Genomic DNA, 12,016 nt, shown 5'->3' with positions numbered 1-12,016 from the left:
CTCAATTCAGGAGATCCCTGGTGCCGAAAAAGTTTATGATTTATTTTTTTTGGGCAACCCGCTCCCCAAAACACTAAAGAAAACCTGAAAAAATAACTTTAAAAGTATAATAAAGTAAATATAAAAGAACATTCTTTAAGATGACAATGAGTGGCAAATAAAAAAATTGCACAAACATATCACGAACAGGATAATGTCTATGTACAGATTAATTTTCAATGGTATCAATTTAAAAATGAATAAATACATAAAAAACTGAAAGATTAAGTTTCATATGCAGCTGTATATATATATTTTTAAACCATAGAGTCTACATTTGTGTCCATCATTCCCCCTTCCTCTCCCCTTTTTCTTTCTTAACTTGGCCGGTGAAATAGTAAATTGGCTGCCATATGGCAAGACTGCTATTCCAGGAGTGCAGCTTGACTGCCCAGTGTGGCGTGGGGGTTAGTGGTGGTGGACCGTGTCTGTAAGTGTGTGTGGCAAAGAGGAGGAAGGGAGGGGAGTTAAGGATTTAGGCTCTTTCACTGGCCCGCGCCTATGCTGGGCTAATTTCTCTAATTTGCAGACAGTCTGGGCTCAGGCTCAGGGCTCAAAGGCTAAAGACCCGGCACTCCATAATAGCAGGCCAGCCGACTCATCACACTCATGGACACACATTGCATCCAGGACATCAGAAGATTTAGATGTACTTTTTCCAGTGAGGGAAACCTCACTTGAGGGTCAGAAGGAACTGGGCCTATAGCATGAAGAGGGAGGTAGAGAGAGAACCAGACAAGACCAAAAGGATAAGTGGAAGAAAAACCTGAGGTCAGCTTTATTCAAGCTGTCTCGGACGGAGACAATCAGACCAAATGATGCGACCTGAAACATGATAAGTGGCACCTGGGTGTTTTGTAATAGTCTGGTCTCGGTGGACACCTGTTGCAATGTAACAGTCTAATTCTGCAGCGCTCTAGTGTTTATAACGCTGCAGAGAAAGCAGCCACCTGCTCGGCCAGTTTATGGTGACGTATCTGTTCTCCCACTTTTACTAAAAGAAACCAAACATTTACTCACCAATACACATTTTCCTGCAACGTTTATCAGCTCAACTCCTCTCACCACGGATCATGTATTACTAGCATGTATTACTCAAGCGTACGTTTACCTACTTCAAAGTTTCACACAGTTTTAAACAGACTACAAGAGCATGAAAATTATGAAAATATTTAAAATCCTTTTTTACTTGAACAACTTGTTTAATATTATATACACATTAAAAAACTTACACACATTTGTTAAATATACGCACACCGAATGCAACCATTTGAGGTGCTCCAAGAGCTTAAAGTCCTTTTTGCACATAATAACAAAATAAATAATATTTAGGCAACGTTGGAGAAAATCTATTTTGCCAAGATCGAGACTCAGTCTTCACTTTCCAAACTGATACATACGCTTGATTACACTGACAAAAAAAGTCTTGTGTGAAATGTAGCAGATCATGGAAACTCTGCCATGTATTCTGTGTAAGTGATATTTTGTCAAGGCCTTTGTTTCTACAACATATAGATTAATAGTTTTGTCCCATTGCAGTAAAAGGGCTTAAAAATGGTTATTGTAAATTGCCATAGAGTCCTCTGAAGAGAGTATACTTTGGTATGCAGAGGAGTTTGACAGTAAACGGAGGCCTCCAAAGTCTGAAATTTCTTTGATGATGATACAATCTAACCTTGGGGTGAATTTGCTTGTATTTCCACTTCTTAAAAGATTGTGGCATTGTGTTAACATACATGTGAATGCTCCAGACCAGCAAACTGCCAAAAACATTTGTTGATTTAGTGGTGGCCGTATTTGCTAACTTACTGCCAAAGCAATTTCATTTCATGGAATCATTACGACCTTCTTTGGAGACAGAGTAGAAGGTGTGGCAAGTGTTACGCAATAGCGCAGCTTTAACAATGGAGGAACGAAGAGCAATATCAGTCCTGATTTGTCACAAGGCATCTTTTATTTAGTGTTTGTGTAAAAGGGGAATGTTTTAGTGACTTTTAACTGACCTAATGCATCGATTCCTTGTACGGCTTTACTACTTGTACAGAGGAAAGAAAACTCAGTGTCAGATTGGACTGTCTTATCTGCCTCAGTGAGTCATCAAAAGACTCAGAGAAACTTTGACTCACATAGTGTGCAACCAACATAGTGGATCAACGAGCTCAACAGTGTTTGGTGTTGTGCTATCAGTTGTAGTTCAGTCATTTTCTTTTTTACTAAGAATGAAAGTGGAAACAATCCATCAGCTGCTTGGCTATGAGTCAAGATCAGTTTCTGCAGTGGGTACATGCCACACCTCAAATCTTAGGGACAGATAATGTTTACAGGTACTCTGTATCCTTATTTCTCGGTGCCCTCGATTCCTCTTATTCTTTTGGTATTTTTGGTACTTCCCTCCCTTGGTGTTTTTTATTCCTGAGCTGCTGTAAACAGTAAACAGCCATGCTTTAGAGGATTACTTGTCTGTTAATGCATTCTTACTGTTTCCCTGTAACTGTTGTCCTTGATAACAGAGTGATGACTGATGGGAAGAAGCCATAGAAACAACACACTTCACACATAGGGGGTGGGGTGTGGGGGCTGTTTACTTGGTCTGGAGAGCTTAGTTTTCATATCCCTTTAACCAGAAGGATTATCCCCACTAGCTCAGTTAAATATGTAAGATTACATTATATTTTTAATCACTAACATGCATAGGCAATTGTTTTCTTGGAAGCGCCTTTGTTTGTGTGGTTTTGCTAAATGGACAGAGGTCTCTGGTTGTAGGAAGTCCCATTGTTACCACTGTGTAATAGTTTCGATGAGGCTTTGTTTTGACAGGGGACTACAGAAAATGTTGCTTGTGTGTATATATACATGTAGCTACATGCATCTCCTTATGCTGTACAGCCCTTTAAAAAACAGTCCATCCATTTTATATTTAGCCATGACTGCATGACTTAGCAAACCAATATCTTTGTCCGTATAAATCCAAACTCGTCAGACCTGTTAAGTTTCAAGAGCCGCTAACTTCCATGGAAATGCCTTTGCGTGGCGAAGATAAGCAAATAACAGACTAAAATCACTCTGAGGCTTATGGAAGAAATCAGGTTTACATATGGGTGAAATTTAATATCTTAAATCCACAGGTCAGGAGATCAACACAAATTTGAAATGCAAAAACAGTTTTAGCACATTTTGATGTGCAATCTTTGTTATTGTGTTATCAAAGTATCCATTGATATCAAACGAGGGTTAAAAATGCTAACAGCAGGCGCACGCTGTCATTTCCTCCATCTCTCTGAAGGCTAGTGACAAGTGTTTGCAAGTGTTTCGTTCCACATTTCTCTATTTTCTTTCTTTGATCATCATTTAATGTGGTGAAGGTGCGTTCAATTCCTTGGAAACATGGAAAGACAATAAAATTATTGTGGGCGGTGAAAGAGGCAGTTTGCATGGGTAAAAGGAAAGAATAAAAATATGACAGTGGGTGATAAATCTTCCTTTCAATGAAGTGTGCACGGTACATTGTTACAGTTTTCATCTGCAAGCCGGAGCATGACTGTTATTAGCTGATTACGACTGCATCATTCAGCAGATGTGTTGCAATGCAAAATCTGCTCCTGGCACTGGCTTTATAAACTTTTTGTGGTTCCATCTTTCCTTTTTCGCAAAGCAATTTATCAATGTTGCAGTGAGAACTGGTAGCATAACATACAGCAGTTAGGAAATTTCAAATCATCGCACACCCTCAGCCATCCTGTAAATCTGCATGTGCAGTTTATGTAGTAGAAATCAGTATAGATTCAGCATGGTGACTTTTTATTGATGAGAACTCTGACACTTTTTTTTAGCCTGTAGCATTTCACTTTATCCATACAAGGTTAAGATGAAGTGAGAGCACTTTCTCACACTTTCTCACAAGCAACTTTAGTATACGCCAGAGTTTCTCAGAGGTTTACTGAGACAGACCAAAATAACCCATCACATTTTCACACCTCTTCTGGGTTGCATGCCATCACAGAAGAGGAAGGAAAGAGACGGACGAGCCAGAGGCCTCAGCAAGCAACATCTTTATCTGCAACATCATCATCAGTCTGTTTACGTGCTCAGTAACTTTGCACCATACGAGGGGACTTTTTCTTTTGTTACCATGGTTCTAATTTAATCTAAGAGAAAATTCTATCTACTATTAGAAATATATACCGAGTTGTGTTCTCTTTAGTCACCTACATTACTGATTAACTGATTATACGTAAACATTGACCTGGTAATGACAAAAAGACATGCTTGTGCTAATTTTGTTACAGTTGCGAATGTTTAAAGGTGTTGGTTGTTTAAATATATAAACTCAGTGTCCGGTCAGTGTCACTACCACAAACAATTGTGGCTTATTTGTTTTCTTAGCATTGACATCCGTCGTGCTGTATTACCGGCGAATGTCGTACTGTAGCAGTCGCTTCTTCTTCTTGTTTTTCAGAAAATATATTTAACAATACAACTTTTCACTTCTCACATTCATCAAATCTCAAAGGAAATATCTGCTTTTAAAAACACATTTAATCGAAGGATGTAGGTGCCATGTATCTGTGAGTTGATGCAGTGATTCTCTCAGTTTAGACATGTGAATGTTCGCACTTACAGTACAGCAGTTAGTAGGAGCAGAAGGGGAACATGTGAATGGTGCGACATGGCACCGGTTGGGGACATTTGCATATTATTTGCAACAGTTCACAACTCTTTTTAAACAAATGTATTCACCATGTTTGATTGTGCTTTGCATTACTGAGCTGTGTCGACTTTTATAACTGAGCCGATTATTCATACAATGTTCGTTTTATCAGATTATCTTAGGTCACACTGCAATTCCTGGTGAGAAAGTGTGAAAGAGACAAACAAATGTGACAACCTAGGCCCACGCCAAAAACCGACGCAGTGCATTTCATTTCCCTGTTGATACTTGACGTCCAGCATGCAGCTGCACACGTTAGCAGGACACATTATCACTTTAACTCCTGACTTGCTCTAATAGGAGCTCTCTTTCGCCATTTTTTTGATATATTGAGAAACACAGTTTTGCAATAGTTAAACCTGTGGGATGATTTTCTGCTTCAGAGAAAAAACATGACAATCCTTAGACCGAAAAAAATAGGACATGACGTACCAGAAATTGTGGACACACGCCACCCTGTTTGACAGAATGAGTAACATTACTGTTGTTGCTGGTAAGACTGGAACACCTTTACATAAAGGTGGTAGTAGGTTTTGTTTTGTTTTTTCAAACAAAGACTAAAGCAGCGTAAAAACTTCTAAGTAAAAAGGCACATTACTTTGTGAAAGGATTGAACCAGCCCTCATTATATTTTGCTAGGGAAGTAGGTGCAGTTTATGAGACAGAAAGAAAACAGAGTTTATAGCATTATAATAAGTTTGAAAGTCAATATTTGGCCTGAACTTTCTTACGCAAGCTTTCTTGTAGGGATTTTTCTCCAGGCGTCTTTTACGACATTTAAAGCTCTTCCTTGGGTGGTGGCTGCCTTTTGTTACACACTCTCTCAGCATGATCACACACTGCTTCAATAATATTGAGGTCTGGGATCTGAGGAGGCCAGTTTATGACTGATAGTGTTCCACTGTGCATCTTTCTATCGAGGTATGCTTATCCTGCATTAGCAGTTTGCTTGGGATCATTCTCCTGATAAAAATAATGAAAAACGGTGATATCATGTAGCGGATCGAAATCTGATGATACTTTTGCACATTCATAATTCCATTAATTTTAGCAAAACTCCCAACACCACTGGTTAAAAGGCAGCCCCAACAATTTCTATTTGTATTTGTATTGAATCTTTATTTTGAACATGAAAATAGTATAACCAACAACAGAGAAAAGAGAGACTAACAAACAAAGCAAAGCAAAACACAAACAAAGCATTAATAATTATAAACTCACGTTCAAAACGGAGTAGGAAGAAGCATAAGCTTATTTGATCCCACCCCCTTTCTACTATTTAGTAACTAATAGTCTACACTTTTTCTTCCTGTTTATGCCCTGTCCATCATAAATTCTTCATTACAATTTGTTACATGGATTTTTATTTATTTATTTGTTTTTTTATAACCCCAGTAACAAATTTACAGATATATATACTTATATAAACATACTTGTGCACCCACACACGTATATACACATCCCTATTGTGAAAATAGTGGGTGAGAACATACGATCAGAGCCCTACCTCCTCCCTGCACCGCTTTTTAAACTGAGTCATGCTGGGACATTTCTTCAGTTCTTCACTTATTCTATTCCACAGCTTCACTCCACACACAGAGATGAAAAAACTTGTTAGTGTTGTACGGATACAGGGATGTTTTCATTTTAATTCCCCCCTCAAATTGTATCTACGTTCTCTTTTAGAAAACAATTTTAGAATATTACCAGGAAGTAGGTTGTGATAGAGCCTCCACTGTGTTTTACAGAATGCTGCTGACACTCACTGTTGTGCCTCTCTCTTGACCTCCTCTGTACATATTGATCACAGTTTGAACAAAATATTTAAAATTTGGATTCATCACACTATGAGCCCTGTTGTCACTGATTTTCAGTCCAGTTCTTGTGTAATTTGCAATACCTCAGCTTTTTCTCTCTAGTCCATATGAATGGCTTCTTAACAGCCTACTGCTCAGACCATTTCTGATGAGGATTCATTGGAATAGTAGATGAGTCAATGGAATGTTAACTGTCATTTGATGGATTGTTTAGACTTCTGGGCCCATTTTCCCTGCAGTGGGGAGAAGCAGACCACCCGACTCCACAGCAGCAGGGAGGCCCCACATTCCAGACCCCAGTCGGACGGCCAAGTCCTCCTCCTAGCCCCCCCGCTCCAGCAGGCCGCAGAGACCGGGGGTGTGAGAAGACTCCAAACCTCCCTCCACCTGCTCATATGTAGTGTTGATGTATGTGTGTTCTAAGGTGCATGGGTCTGGGTGCAGTTTCCCCCTCCAGGGGCAAGGGTACCTAGACCCGGTTCTTAGAGTACGCTTGGGGAGTGTGATTGTGTGTACAGTGTCTCTTTATGTCTGTCTGCACGTTGGTTGAGTGTGGAGTAATTGCTTATGAGAGCATGAGGGTGGGAATGGATGTTTGTATCTGTGTGTGCCTGTATGTCTGTGTCTATATGTCAGGTTGGGTATCAGACGCCACCTCTCTGGGGACATCTCAGGCCCTCCAAGGTTTGGAGGCCTATCTCCCCCCACCACTTCCCCTGCCGGTGGCGGACGCCCTCAGACATCGGTGCGTTGGTGGTTCTTTGTGTCCGGGAATGGGCGTCCAGGTACCCACCGACTCACTCCTTGGTGGCTGCTTATCGGGGCCTGGAGCCTGGGGCTCGCTCAGGCCACTTCGGGGATGGGGTGCCCTCGGCCTCTCGGTCTGGGGCTCGGTCACTCAGGCACAACTGGCTGCCGGCGGAGCTCACGGGCACGTCACTGCAACCCCCCTGGCTTCTGCTCCGCGGCTGCTGAGTGACCCCTCATCTGGGACTCTCCTCAGCTTTTTCTGGGATAGTGGCGCGGCTGCCCCTCTGTTGGTCTTCCTTGGTCTCTTGTGTTCTGGGGGCCTCTGGATGTCTGGAGTTTGATCTCCTCCATACCTGCTTCATGCCCTGGAGGATGGGACTGTGGCCCCCCACACCCTCTAGCAGATCATTACATGAAGGAACCTTTTAAAAACAAGCGCGTTCATGCTCACAGGTGTACACACGGGTGATCACACACACAAACTACACCCTTTTTGGCTCCTACCTCAAAGCACACTGTGCGCTGTCGATCTCACGTGCTGCATAATAATGTTTAATATTTAGTATTTACTGTCATATTCCCATATATCATTGTGATGTTGTTTATTCTATTACTCTCGTTTTCTTCTGCTTGTTTTCTTTTTTCTTTCTCAACAGGTGATCCAGGTGATTGATATATGTATTTTTTGTCTACTTATTCTGTTGGTTTTTGTTTTTTGCCCTTTTTCCCCGTCCCTCTTCTCAGCTGTTTTTCTTTCCTTCTTTTCTTTCCCTCTTTCTTTCTCCCCTTTCTTTCCCTCAGTCAAGTCTGTCCCGTATTCAGCAAGTGAAAATAAAATAAACAATAAAAGGTGAATCAAATAGACCATTACGGCAAGGCTGGGATGGTCCATTTGGTAAAGTAAATCCATTGGGCATCTTTCTTCGCCTTTAGACAATAATTCTGATGGCAAAAGAGCCAAACGGGACAGGCAAAAAAAAAAAAAAAAAAAAAAAAGACTTCTGGGCCCAAATGCAGACTGGCCGGAGGGAGTAAATAAACAAAAAAAGGAAACTTTTTTTTGGTGTTGGTGAAAACCTCAAATGCTCATAAAGCCAAAAAGCTGATCCACAAGAGAAAACTCATGACAGTGCGACATGATGAAGTATTTAGGGGAGATAAAGGCAATAAATGCACACAAGGTAATTGGGGAAATGGGAAACACCAGGGGAACACAGCTGAAGGGGAAACAAAACTATGAGACGAGAGACTATCAAAATAAAACAGGTAGTAACTAAACACATGAATCTGTGACACCGAAACGCAGACTTAACAGATAGGGGGAACACTATGGGGCGGGAAAACTGAAACTCTGGGAATTAACGAAAGACAACTATAATATAAATTACAAAAGAAAACACAATGTTCACTGAGAAGAGCATAAAGCAGGAAATAAATCTAGAATGTGAAACTCAAAATGACAAAAATAAAGAACAAACTAATCAAAAATATATTATATAGATAAAAATGTACCACTGAACCAGGGTCAAAATCCCAAGTTTATGACAAGGACATGACCTTCAGATACTGTTCATCTGCTGTAGATAGTTTTTTTTAGGGCTGGCACTTCTTCTTTTGTCATTGTTTATCCAGTTTCCTCAATTTTATTTTAGGGCCACATTACCCACCATGCTAAAATATGCCATGGTTTCAGCGAATAGCTCTCAGGGAATCACCTTGCTGGTCTAAAAATGTTATTTTATGCCTGTGAAACTTATTTTTGGCATTTATCATGGATGCAACTAAAAAAGAGATAAATTACAAGTATTTAAGTGTAACTTTAAAATTGGATTTTTACTAAGTTGTCTGTTATATATCGTAGACAAAAACACTAGCACTGTTTTATACTTTTGGACTAAGTGTAAACTAAGTATAAAGTATGAGACGCTCAAGTCAGGACCTCAAAATGTGGTACTACTGACTAACTATTAAAGTAAAGCGTATTAGTTATTTTCCCTGCTATCATGTGATGTAAAAAGTCAACATTATATATAAACATTGTATATCTGGTATAATAAGTCTAACCAGTGTCAACAGATGTTAGTTGTGCATTGTGGCTAATTTGCGACTTATAATGCTTCCATAATCTGTCTATGCCACTTAATCACCAGCAAGTGGTTCCTCTCAATCTGCTACTTTCTGTACTAAACAGACAGTGCTAGCCTAAGACCCTAATTATTGCTAACTCTAGTCAGTGCATGCAGTTATTATTTAGCAAGAACCAACAAAAGTAGAGTGGGGTGGGGGGCACTGGGAGGGGGTGGGGTAGGCTATAGAGGATATTAGGAGACTAAGAGATGTTGTGATTGGAGAATTGGGATAATAAAGGGGTGATGTTAAGGGTGTAGCAAAGTCTGCACGCTTTTGGCTTGTTGTCAACAGGTGGGCCCGTGTACTAGGGATCCCTCCCCCAGCTCACAGCCCACCAGCTCAGGAGAAAGACTTTAGCCAAGATCTGTCTGGCAGACAGAGAAGGGGATTTCAGCACCAAATCCATTGGATCAATAAAAATGTCTGCTAATTAGGCGAGCCATGAAAGGAGGGGCAACTGGATGAGAGTAAATAGAGAGAGGGCAAAGAAAAGAAAAGCTCCCAGTGCTACCTCAGAAGTCCAGACACATGAGGAAACTCTTCAGACAGGAGTGCCCTCTGAGTAAATCAGGTACAAAAGCTGACACACAGTCTCGCTTCGAGAGCAAATCTCACGTAGTCTTATGAGGAATAGGGCTTGCCCTCTTTCCCTCCCTCCGTCACTACTTTTATCACTCTCTTGCGCAGTCAGAGGCAACCCTCTCATGCAATGGTGATCAGTTTCTCTGACCCCAATCCCCTCTCTTCCGCCTCCCACCTTTTCTTTGCCCTCCTCCTTTTCCCTGCCCCTCCTCCTTCCTTCCTTCCTTCCTTCATCATCACTTTGACCTAAATCTCCACATTTAATCTTCTTCTTCTTGTCTTTTGGAATACAATCAACCCCTTAATTGTCTTAATCTCACTGGTCTTTTATTGTCCCGAGGCATCATGCGTACTGCAGAACAAAAACATTAACCACAGATCAATACTTGGCATCCGGCCACATAAACCACCACGGTCTTCGATCGATAATCACTAATTTAATGTCGGACTGCACTGCACAATAGCTTAATTAACATATAAAAGATGGTGGGGTGTATCAGGTTTGTTGTCTGTGGAAGCAAATATAACAAGCTCATATTTTAAAAGCAAAGCGATGGGATTACGTTAGTCAGAAATAGGAAATGTTTTTAGTAAAATTCATCACTAAGATCATACTGTTATTGTTTTCTATAAATGTGGAGTTGAATGATAGACTACTGGAAAAGAGGTATATATTTCACTGTGGAGTGTTAAAAAACACTGTTTGTGGATCAGTGGATTAAATATATCTTGAAGGCAGAAACACAACTCACTGGCTGTAAACACCCACTGCAAATCTTCCCCAAGCCGCTTTATTTTTATCTTCTCTAAATAAAGACAAAAATAGTTGCATTGTGAGTTTCTAATAAGAGACGCTTATGGACTGGCACTTTCAGTTATATTTTAACATGGTTTTAGAGCTTGAGCCAAAGATATTAGCTTCCCAGCATTGGTAAGCCCAGGATCAAGCTAAGGTTAGGATGTGATTTGTATATGATTTTGAAATGACAACGCCAATGTTAATCAACATATTCAGAACAATAACAGATTATCCCTGTCAGCAGATGCACTCTGCACCATCTGTTAAGGAGCAGCGCATGGAGAAAATGATGATGTTCACTTCTGTGTTATGTGTACATATGTCTGTTTTTTGTGTTTTAGGTAGTTTGTTTTTTATGTGTTTATATATATATATGTGTATATGTATATGTGAATTTTTATGCTCTAGTATTTCAAGATGTAACGACAGCATATGACTTCTCAATACATGCATTTCTCACTCCTCTCACTTCTCATTTTTTTGGCCCATATATGTGTATATATATATATGTGTGTGTGTGTGTGTGTGTGTGTGTGTGTGTGTGTGTGTGTGTGTGTGTGTGTATAATATTTGCACATGCCTATTTATCGCCATTCTATTTTTCCCTTCAAACAACAACAGGTCAGCGCTTCCCTCCTCCTCTCCTTTCCTCTGTCTCAGTGGGTGAGTCTGGGCCTCTGTTGCAGTCAGACGACACTGTCCGACTCTGCTCTGCTGTAATCTGACATGGCTAATCTCATCTCTCTGTCTTCGGGACTGGCAAACTACCTGGGTCTCTCCAGCCAATTAGAGCCCATCTGCACAGCACACACCATGCAGGCCAGGCTGAAGCCAGCCTCTGTAGGGGACCAACCAGTCTAGTCAGGCTGCTGAAGGGCTCAATGGTGGCTAAGGCTGTCTGGTCTGGGCCCAAAATATCTGCTTCCATAACCGCCCATCTGCCCGTGGCTTGGCCTGGTACACTTTCATCCCCTGCTGCCCCCAAAATTTGTGATACTCTCCAGGCCTGCTGCCAATTAAAGCACTTATTGCCATACAGTTGTTAGGCAGTTGCCAAAGCAATGATTTAGGCTAAGTGGCCTACTGTTATGCCAAAGTTTGTTCTTTTTCTTTATACCTATTGAACAGCATTGGCACAGAACAAGGTTATTAATTAGTATAAATATTTAAACAAATGATACAAACTATTAG

Source organism: Pelmatolapia mariae, linkage group LG22 (assembly GCF_036321145.2).
Source record: "Pelmatolapia mariae isolate MD_Pm_ZW linkage group LG22, Pm_UMD_F_2, whole genome shotgun sequence".
Classification (NCBI taxonomy): Eukaryota; Metazoa; Chordata; class Actinopteri; order Cichliformes; family Cichlidae; genus Pelmatolapia; species Pelmatolapia mariae.
Note: the sequence above shows the minus strand (reverse complement) of the source record.